Source organism: Peromyscus leucopus, chromosome 1 (assembly GCF_004664715.2).
Source record: "Peromyscus leucopus breed LL Stock chromosome 1, UCI_PerLeu_2.1, whole genome shotgun sequence".
NCBI lineage: Eukaryota > Metazoa > Chordata > Mammalia > Rodentia > Cricetidae > Peromyscus > Peromyscus leucopus.
In genome coordinates this window covers 92179898-92191491 of record NC_051063.1, presented here as the reverse complement: position 1 = coordinate 92191491, position 11594 = coordinate 92179898, and positions in this window count along the sequence as shown.

The following is an 11594-nucleotide window of genomic DNA, read 5'->3' as shown; positions in this document are numbered from 1 at the left end:
ATCTAAAACCTCATGAGTTGATTATTTCTGAATAGTGCACATTAATTGGAAAGAAAGAGGTGGAGAGAAAAGAGAATGGAGAGTAAGAACAGAAAAGAAGGGAGAAGAAGTAAAGAAGGAAGGAAACAGGAGGAGAGGTGGGAAATGGGAGGAAAGGGCAGATGAGGAAGAGTGAGATGGGGCACCACAGAGAGCCCAGGGAAAGGAAGCCAGAGGAAGGGTCTTTGTGCATGGCCATGGAGATGTGTGCTTTGTCTTGAGGCATTTGACAGCCACACAGGTTTGCAGCCACCAGGATGAGCTCTGGTGCTGGGTGGATTGTGCGCATACTCAGTCCTTGCCTTTGTTCCCTCTCTCGCAGGGGCACTGACTTTGTGGGCTCTCCTCTCCAGGCTCCCAGGACAGCTGCCTGTCAGCTGTGTGTGGCCAGGGGTGTTAGGAATAGAAATAATGGACAAGCCAGGTTGCTGCCCTTTCTTTGAACCAGCACGGTTGCGTTTTCTGAGGCCCTGAGTTCCAATCTGAGGTACCATCAGCGTGTATGACTCCAGCAGCAGCCTGATGGGTCTGAGCATGCCACCTGTGTCTTCATCTAGAACTCCAGAGGCTCTCTGCTTGTGCTTCATCCTTACCTCATCACCAGTTTCCTGAATCCCCTTCAGGCCATCCCTGCCCGACTCACCGCCCTGACTTCCTCAGAGATATCTGCACCATGCCCATCCCCCCCGCCCCACGCACCCCCAATCCTCCTGGCCCCTTCTCTGCTCCTTCCTTTTCTCCAGATGTACCCTGAGATACCAAGTATGCCGTCAGGTGATGGCAATGGATCCACATTCTCTTTTGGGGTATCTCCTTTGGAGAAATTTGCAAGTGAATTTTCCCACCCCGTGCTCTTAAGTTACCTCTGTCCTCAGTGTGGCTCTGTGCAGAGTTGACATCTGGATCCTGGTTGGTCCAGCTCCTAAGACTGAATTGACTCCCAGGGCCTGGACAGGGGCCACTATGTTTTTGACCCCTCTTGGCCTTAATAGTGAGTCAGAAAGAGACTAGATTTGTGATACAGTCTACCCAAGAGTAGTCTGTTCCTAAGACTGTCCTGTTAGGGAATGACTTCCCTCCATTTGCTCTTCCCCAAAATCTGCTACATGAAAATCCTTCAGAAGATTAGTGGCACTATGTCGTAGGCCCAGGAGTTTAATGTCAGGAACAGGTAGAAATAAGGATATCTGCTTCAAGGCATGAGACACCAGTGGATGTAAAGATGTCCCCTTCATAAGTGCCCAAAGCTAGCTTAACATTCGGTTCCACCCTTGGGTTTCTTTAGGAAAGTTTCATCTTTGGTGTGTGTGTGTGTGTGTGTGTGTGTGTGTGTGTGTGTGTGTGTATGTGTGTGTGTGTGTGTGTGTGTGTCTGTGCATGTGTGAGGGATAGCACTCATGTGGAAATCAGAGGACAACTCACAACATAATAGATTTTAGCAAGGTCTTTGGGTCCCTCAGGCTCTGCAGCCAGGCCTGGCACTACCATTTCTGGGGCCATTTTCAAAAGGGTTGGGCTCCGCCACCTGGGGCCACAGATTCCTTGGAATTTTTAAAGAACAGCCTGGGAAGTTCCTATGTGGACAGCAGAGGGCAGCAAACTGCCATGCCAACACCGCTCCTGGAGAACGGAGGCCTTTCTGAGCGTTTAGATGGGGAGGCTAACAGGTAACAGGGATGAGGACTAGGCCTGGTTGGCTTCATGTTTTTAACCACTACAGGCACATGCTTGTAACCTCGGAACTTAGGCGGCCAAATCAGGAAGATCATGAGTTCGAGGACAACTTGGACAACATAGTGAATTGGTTCTGGCTTCAGCTGGCTGTCTAAAAAAAGACCAAAGCAACAACAACAAACACCCAGAAACCAAGGGCTGGAGATGCAGCCCAGTTGACAGAGTACTTCCCTGTGTACATGAAGCTCTGGGCTCCATCCCCAGCACCATGTAAACTAGATTCAGTGTCCCACACTTGTAATCCCAGCACTGTAGGGTCACAAGTTCAAGGACATCTTCAACTACATAGCAACTTCAAGTTCAGCCCGGGATGCATGAGACCTTGTTTCAAAACAAAACAATATACAGCGCCCCCTCCGTGCACCCAAAACCAAACAAGGTAAACCCAGAGCCCTCAGACCTAGTCATACACGGCTGCTCCTCCTTCGAAGCCTGAACTCATTCCCACAGCTCTTTTGAGCTTGGCAAGGGCAGCCAGGGCAGGGTTTACGGTGCCATGGCCATGCTGCAAACAGACAGACCTTTATAGATTCTTCCAGAGAACCTGGCATAGCGTCTTCACAGGACTGCCCCTCGTCCTGAAGCTTTCCAGCATTTTCTGTATTGCTCTCTCACCTTTCCTAACGAGGACACTGGACTCCAACTTAAGGCAACTACCCAAGGCCACATAGCTATGACGCAGGCTAACAAGGATTTGAACTCTTCTCTATGCGCTTTCTAAAAAGATGTTCTCTCCACAAATCCAACTTGCCTCTACTAAAATCAAAATGAAAATGCCACCTTGCCTCCATGCGTTGTGAGTGGAAATATGTCTGAGAGGGCAATCTCTCAGGCTGTGCCCCAGCTCCTTCTAAGGATCCGTGCTACTGGGATGGCTGGCCTCCAGGGACTGCCTGTGAACTGCTCTCCTCTCTTCACCAAGTGTGCTGGGTAGATTGTTTGCTGACTCGACACAAGCTAGAGCCATCTGGCAACAGGGAACCTCATGTGAGAAAAATGCCACCATCAGATTGGCCTGTAGGCAAGTTTGCGGGGACATTTCCTTTTTTCTTTTTGGTTTTTCGAGACAGGGTTTCTCTGTGTAGCTTTGCGCCTTTCCTGGAACTCACTCTGTAGCCCAGGCTGGCCTCACAGAGCTCCACCTGTCTCTGCCTCCCGAGTGCTGGGATTAAAGGCGTGAGCCGTAGGGAGTGCACTAGAACACTAAGAAAGGGTCTTTGCAACCTTTTAGTTGTCACACTCCTGCCTGGGTCCACTCTGCTCTCCTGGAGCTCTGTGGTTCTCAGAAGCTCAGCATTGATTAGAGCCCCATGAAAACGATCTTTCTAATTTATCTCCCACATTTCTGGCAGCCTGGGACAGTTTTGTTTCAATGGGTAGATTTAGAAGCTCCATAGAGGACTCAGTCACCCTTAAGGTAGTCCCCAAGCACATCAAAGTCCAAAGAAGACAGAGCTGTCAATGTTCATATTCAGTGGAAGTGTAGTCTAGGGACTGCCGAGGCCAAGGCATTCCCACATGAGGTAGAACTCATCGGTTCCACAAGCAGAGTCCATTAAGAGACAGGACATGTGTTGCTGCTGAATCCGTGATTGTCACCCAGCTGAGGAGCAAAGCTCATGGCCTGGACGGATTTTGCTTTAGTGGTTATTGGATACAAACAAGACAGAGTGTCTGACAATGGGGGCCGTACGTGAATAAGTGGAGTCACCTAGGCTGGACTCAACAAGCCTGACTTGCTCTGAACATGACAGCCATCGCCATCTTCAGAGTAACTGTGTGAGCATTGCAGCCATTACCATCTTCAGAGTAACTGTGTGAGAACTGCAGCCATCACCATCCTCAGAGTAACTGTGTGAGCATTGCAGTCATTACCATCTTCAGAGTAACTGTGTGAGAACTGCAGTCATCACCATCTTCAGAGTAACTGTGTGAGAACTGCAGTCATCACCATCTTCAGAGTAACTGTGTGAGCACTGCAGCCATCGCCATCTTCAGAGTAACTGTGTGAGCATTGCAGTCCTTACCATCCTCAGAGTAACTGTGTGAGCATTGCAGCCATCGCCATCTTCAGAGAAACTGTGTGAGCATTGCAGCCATTACCACCTTCAGAGCAGCTTTGACAAACTATCAAGGTGTCTCTGAATGCACTGAATCAGTCTCTGTCCAAACAGAGAGCTGAACAAGAAGAGGGGACTAACCCAGGAGGGTTCTGTGTGTCCTCTCTGCATGGCACTCACACTCCTTTGTGTTTTGACAGTACCTCTTGGGGTTCCCTCAGACTCTCAGCTGAGATTCCAGCCACTCTTTCCTACACCCCCTCCCAGCTGTATGTAAATTTGGCCCCAGCAGCATGTGGTCTCAGTGTCTGGAGGTGAGGGAGTAAATAGAGTATGGAATGTTAGCCAAAGGGGGACTCCATCTATGGAGCTACAGGAAAGTCACCATCCATGCAGGGGTGAAACTTGGTGGTGGTGTGGTGGCTTTGGGACCACTCGGGCTCCTGTAAGTAACCTCTGACCTTTGCTCTGTAAATGCACTGGCAGGCTACGTTGGCCTTTGCTGGAATTCTTTGCTCTGCTGTTGGTGCCCTATCTGAGGTGAGAAGTTTGAACACTTCTCTCCAGGAACAGTTCTCCAAAGCACCCATAAAGTGTTGGTGATATTCGTCCCACTGAATTATAAGAATGCAAAGGATTGGGGGTGTCATGAGGAGATGGCACACAGGAACCCTCTTAGGTTAGTCCGCTCTCCATGCTCAGCTCTTTGCTTGGACAACACGTCTTCTGCTTGTTCAGAGTTCCACTTTGTCCCATGCTGTGCTTTTTCCTAAACCCTCCAGATGTTTTCAAAAAAAAAAAAAAAAAGGTAGCCACTGTAAGCTCATGCCCAATGCAAACAAAATGAGCAAAAAGCCCTTTAGGAGTCCCCATTGTGTCGCCTGAGCTGACACAGCAGATCTTGCCTGGGTCCCTGGCAGTGAGACGCTCTGCTCATTTGTAGGGCAAACTATGTATGGATTTTCGCAGATCTAAGGGTGAACCCAAAAAGTACATTCTCTGTGGATGTGGGAGCGGGGAGCACCTGTTAGTTTCCCACAACACGAGAGTTCCCAAGGCTTCGACTCTCACAGAAGATCCCTAAGGACAAAGCTGAACCCTCCCCTGCTCAGCTGGTCAGTGGCCAAGAGGCCTTTTAGCAAAAGAGTCCAGTTTCAGCCAGCTCTGATCAGTTGGCACCTTTAGACTCGATCCCCTGTGGGCAAGGGTGCAAATTTGGCTAGAAAGGGACTGAGGAGGTGTGAACTTTGCAGGGGCTGGAGGAGGGGAGCCCTGCTCCTCTAACCTTCTTCCAAAGCAGGCCTGCAGATCTTTGCTCCACTAACAAAGGGGAGACTACTGTGTGTCCAGAACCCCAGGCCTGGGGGTGGGGAGGTGGGGTCACACTTGAGGAGACTAGAATGTTGCAAACACCTCTGAAACATAGCTCACACCAAAGTCACCCTCAAGGATATTTTCTGTGGCGGAGACACCGTAATAGTGTGTAATATCTCGGGGCGCTTAGTACCCTGCACATAGTCTCTAACTTGGAGCCAGGTTTCAAAGGTGATTTGTCACTTGATTTAAGTGTAAATCAGAAACAGCACCTCTGCTCCATGGCTGTGGGCACAGGTGTTTGGGAAGGGGGTGGAGAGCTGCGTTTATCAAAGCAGACACCACCTGCAGCTTTAGAAGCTGCTGCCGCCACTCCTTTTTGGAATGAGGCTGGCTATGAAAATTGATAAGAGCGAATCTGATAAAATATTATCATGAAAATGTAGATTGCTGTCAACGGATCTGAGACAAAGAGGCAGAAAGGGATTCATGCAGATAAAAGAGCAAACCTCACAAGTGTGGGATCCGAGGGACCGAGAGCTGATTTTCAGATCTGGAGGGGAGATAAGGAAAGCCGGGTTGGATCGCGAAGGCCGATTTCCCCTCCCACCGCATCTCTGTAAGTGGGTGGCCTGGGGCAGACTTTGAGCCAGATGAGGTTAAGTCCACAGGAGCAAAGGGGGCTGAGGGGGGCTGGATTGCCTTTGAGAAGAGCCTGCTGTTCTCAGCAACGTGGAAGGACAACTGAAGACGTAACCCTTGACCCTTCTCTTCCTGCTCTTTCTGCTCCAGCCTCTGTCCTGCCTCCTCACACCTTCTTTGAAGCTCCAGAGTGGTTCAAGTGGCATTCCATACCCTCCCGTTTCCTCAGTTCCCTGCCCACTCTTGAGTGGAAGTTTGAAGTCCTTTTCTCCTGCCCCTTGCTTTGATGGGGCATACCCTCCCACCTCCAATTTTATCTTCCTTTTATAAATATTTCCTAAATTCTTGTTCCATGAACATTTCTTTAAATTTGGACCTGCCAGAGGAGCCAGACCTGAGAGTCCTTGGTAATTGGCTGGCATGACTATAGTCCCTTTTCAGCCTCCTTAACATCCTCAGTGCCTTGTTGCTGACCCCTTTTTAGGGCTCTCAGGTCACATCTGACATATCATCCAAGAGGACTGTGTGTTTTCTTAAACCATCGTTAAGAAGTGACGTCTATTGGGTACACACTATATTATTGAGTACTTCGTGACTATGGCCTTCTTGGAGGGCAGTGTTGGGCTTCTCCAGGCATAGGACTTCAGGAAATGTTCATTGAAAGAGAAAGGAAGCACTGGGAATGTAGTTCAGTTGTTAGAGGGCTCCCTAGCAGGCACAGGTTGGATTCCTGGCATGCAGAGACCAAGTGTAGCAGCACCTGCCTGTAATCCCAGCACTCTGGAAGTGGTGGCCCGAGAGGCAGACGTTCAAGATCATCCTTAGTACATAGTGAGTTCAAAGCTACCTGAGACCCTGTCTCAGACACAGACAGACAGACTGATTGACAGACAGATAGATTATAAAAAGAAAAAGAAAGGGCAGTAATTGCAGTTGAGGCTGGAGATGGGGTCCAGTTCCCCAGCTTTCAGTTTAGTCTGCTGTTGAGATAGCAACAGAAGAGAAGCTGAGCGAGCCAGCAGGATTGTCTGGGGGTCGCCAGGTGGCCCCTGCACCTTCGCACGATGGCACTCCTTCTGCAGGCCCTCGCTCCACCTGCAGCCCCAGCTTCGGCACCTCCGTACCCCTCTCTGATGTGATCCAACCAGGAACGGTGCTGTGGAAAGTCATTTGCAAGCTGACTCCTGTGACTTGGGCTTCAGCAAGTCCTGGCTGGTGTGTCTGCCTGCTGGGGGCTAAGATGGGGTGTGTGTGTGTGGGGGGCACAATCCCTTACTGGCTGGCATGGGAGGGAACACCTGCAGCCCCAGAACTGTCCTCAGCCCTCCCTCTCCAGCAATCTCCTACTGATCTCACGCTCGGGAGGGAGATCAGACATAAAATTCCAAGGGCTGAAAATTCCTCCCTCAAGGACATCCTCCCCATTTTTAGTCAAGTAGAAATTTTAACTCTTCAGGGCAAAATTTCAAAGCCCAACAACTACCCATGAGACACTTAAGTCCTGGCATTTGATAGCATTTGAATGAGGAACTTTGGAAGTGTATTTTGAACTTGGAGAGCCGGAACCATTAGAGATGAAAAGAGCCTGTGTGGTACCTCCTGTGGCGTCTCCTACATCACCAAGGACTGTTGTGAATCGGCCTTCCCAGGCGGCAGCAAATGGCTTTCTCTGAAGAGAATGCAGCCTGAGTTGGCTTTCTAGTGAACAGAGGACGGAGTTCATCTGAGCTACAGGGAAGACTCAGTGTCACCTGCCTGACTACTCTGTGCTTGGGGCTCAGGACCTGTCTGCTGGTGGCCTGTTTTGGTGGTGTTGGAAGGAGGCTTGAGCATCTGAAAGAAAGGTTCTGAATATACCCTAAAAGCTCTTTGCCTTCCTGTTCATTCTCCCCCTCAGTCCTTGCCAGGGCTGAGGTTGGTGGAACCCCAATGCAACAATGGGGTGCTTTGGACAATATCCTGGAATGTACTTCCAAGCACCCTCGAGTCCCTGCATTCCATGGAGACCTTGAAGCCGTCAGTCAAGGAAGGGCGCTCCTTGTGGTCAAGGATGCTGGCAACCAGGAGACTTTGCAAGCAAGCTTGGAGCACAGTCCCTCAGTGCCATAATTCCAATAGTTGAAAGCTCAGAAGATTCGAACTCTGTAAAACTTAAGTATCAAAAGGCCAAAGTCCAAAAACCCATAAATCTGGAAAAAGAAACTTTAAAAAATTCTTAAAACAGCAGGCATTTATACAGTTTGTTTAAAGAAAAGATTTATAGACTGTGTGGAGTGGTTCATGCCTATGATCTCAGCAGTTGGGAGGCTGAAGCAGGAGGATCACTGAATTGGACCAGTCTAGGCTCCATTGAGAGCTTCAGGACAGTCAGGACTGCAGAAGCAACATTAAAAAGTTGCTTACATTAAAATGATATGTTTTGAAAAGCTTTTATCTGTTAAATGAAAATATAAAAAAGCTTTTTGGAGGTCATTTCACACATTAAAATAGATGATCATCACATATTCTGTAAACACAGCAAACACCAGGTTTATCAGTGAGTAACAGCCATAGGAGCAGATGACCCTGTTCCCAGGAGACAGGGCAGAAAGTGGAGCAGCTGGGGGCTGGGCACACTGCTTTATCACTGTCGTGAGTCATCTGAAATACCAGAACGGGCCTTGACGTCTGACAGAATCTCTCCAAACCCAGGAGGGATTGCCTGGCATCTCTTCAGCTGAAGGAATACTACCAGAGACTAATGACATTATTTTTCTCTCAGACAAAAGGTTTAATTTTAGAAATCAAGTTCACCATTTACAAAACCAGCACGGTTCCTGGGAATCTGGATCATAGGCACAGCATTTCACCAGAACAGCTTTTCTCACAGGTCACTGGCCAATGAGCGATATGCAGAGGACACCTTTTAAACCGAAGGTTGTGCCGGGCTCTGTCACATGGCCTTTCCATAAGTGTTCACTCTTCTCTCCTTTCTCCAGCCCTTCCCTGCCGCAGGAAAAATTGTGGTCTCTTGGGTTTGTGACTTTGGTGGTGGGGGCTTTCGGGACTTTGGTGTTCTGGAATTCAACACTAGGGACCATGGCTTCTGGGCTAGAATTTGGAGAGTAGAGAGCTGGTACCAAACACACACCTGCATCTTCTCCCCAGCCCTGTGCTCAGCTCACAGTAGGAGGTAAGATGTTATGAATCAGGGTTTCCGGGTTGCTGTACAGGTGACTCACAGCTGTTCCAATTCTTATTGTGAAAATCCTACGTCCCTTCCGTGATTGCTCGCTCCGCCCACAGGAAGTCGGAACCTTGGTGGTGGGACCAGCAAGGCTTCAGGTGTTCCTGTTCCTGGTGATGTGGAGCCTGCTAAGTGTAGGAGCCGGTGGTGGCTGGTAGTTGTTACATCCCAAGATTTCTTGCTCCATGGCAGCAGGGACAAGGGATGGCTTACTGGCTCCTGGTGAGAAACTAAGAAGGCTCCCATCCTCCTGCCTGTCCTCTGAATATCGGGGTAGCCTTGGAAGTAGAGCGTCCCTCCTCTTCCTCTGGCAGGGGGCTACAGCATAACCAGCTCGATTGTTTTTGTTTTCAACTTTCAATTTGGCTTTGGTCTACTTCTCTCTCTGTAGCCCAGGCTGGCTTCAAACTCACTATGCAGCCTGGGATAGCCTTGAACTGACTAAAATACTCCTACTCTCAAGGACTCATTACAGGCACAAACCTCCATGCCTGAGTAAAAACCTTTAAAGGTTTTCAAATGTAATAGAGAAGATTTTTAAAGTCACGTATCTGACCTTGACAGCCCTTTCCAGATACTCTGGTCTGTGCTAGCGCTTGCCTTACTCTTTCTCTCAAACAGACATGTATAAACACACACACACACACACACACACACACACACACACACACACACACACACATTTTTTAACATATTCACACACACATATATACCTACATAATCTCTTTATACATGGATATACCCCCATACATTTTTAACATATTCACATGCACATATATAACTATATAATCTTTTTATACATGGACATACCTAAACACACAGACGTTCATATGCATATATGTGGTGTATGTATTTTTTTCTGAACCCTTGAAGATAAATTCCATAGGTATGCTTTTCTATTGTATGTGCCCCTTCATCTTTTAAACTTCGGTGTTCAGGCCCTAAGAATAAAGATATTGCTCTCAAAGTTAAGAGTGAAACTTCCCTCCTCTAGACAAGATTTCATATATCGAAGACTGGCCTCAAACATGCTTTGTAGCGGGGGTGACTTTGAACTTCTGATCCTCTTGCCTCTGAGTGCTGGGGTTGGAGTTCATCACCAGCACCCCCTCCAAAAAGGGAATCCATTCTAGCGGTTTTCAATATCCTGCTGTGTTATGAAAACTGTGTTTTCCATGGGACCCAGCTGTGGATCCAACACTATCATTTGATGGAAGTCCTTTATGATAATCTCGTGAGTGGGAAACACCAGCCACGGTGTCATCTTGGGTGGAGCCAAGAAATGTTTGTGCAGGAAATAAGTGACTGATTGAATGAATGAACTGGTGTGTGGATTACTGCCAGGACTCTTGGCTGGTCTTATTAATGCCCCCCAATCCCCACATACACTTTTTTGTTTGTTTGTTTTTTGAGACAAGTTCTCACTTTGTAGCACTGACGGTACTGAGCTCACAGAAATCCACCTGCCTCCGCTCCCGAGTGCTGGGGTTAAAGGTGCACACTACCACACCTGCCCCCGTTTTTTTTTCCTCAGCTCTCTAACTAGGATAATCCTTTGGAAAACATAAGTAATTGGCTGGGTAGGGTATTGTTCTAGTGTGCATGTGACCCTGGATTTGTACTGATCTGTTGTGCACGAGGCCCTGGATTTGTACTGATCTAACATGCATGAGGCCCTGGGTTTGATCCCCAGCACTGCAGAAGCCAGGCACAGTGCTACAAACCTATAATCTCAGCACAGGAAAAATGGAAGCAGAAGGATCAGAAGTTCAAGATCATCCTTGTCTACATAGTTTGAGGCCAGTCTGGGCTACATGAGAGTCTATCTCAAAAAGAAAGAGTGAGAGAAAGAAAAAAAAGGAAACCACAAGTCAGAGTGTGAGAGTATGTCCCTTTTTACTCCACTACTTTCTATGGCTTCTCAACTGTCCCATGCCAAAGACTAGCATCCTCAAGATGATTACACCAGCCCATGTGGTCTCCTCTCGAGTGCCAGCCCATGTCATCTGTCCTCCTTCCTTGGTCTTACTCCTGTCACCCCACCCCTTGGTCCATCTGCTGCAGTCATACTGACATCCCATGTTTCCCGGAAGGTTCTAGGAACACTTCCGTCCCAGGGTCTTTGTATTTGGTGCAGTTCTGTTCTCCATACACCTGCCTGCTTTCCTTTCAGTTTTTCAAGTCTTTGTTAAACGCTGAGTCCTGTTCCCCAAGTTCTGCTTTCCAAAACATCCCTCCGTGTTCCTACATCTGAGCAGGCATTAAAAGCGCCACAGTATTTATCGACCACTTAGAGTTCAGGAGAAGGGAGAGACCGAAGGTTCTAGTTCCTCTCTCTCATTTCTTCTTGCAAACCATTCAGTACTTTCCAAACCTAGAGGTTGACTGTAATTCTTTGCCAAATGCAACCAGTAGGAATACAAACTGAGCATGCTCTTATCCAAACACTCTAGGTGAGAGATCGGCAAACAAGAGCCAGGGGACTAATTCCTGTCTGCTACCTGTCCTTGCAAGCAAGATTTAGTCCCATAAATCTGTTGGTGGATTCTCAGTGCACAGCCTGCTCCAGGGTTGGGGGA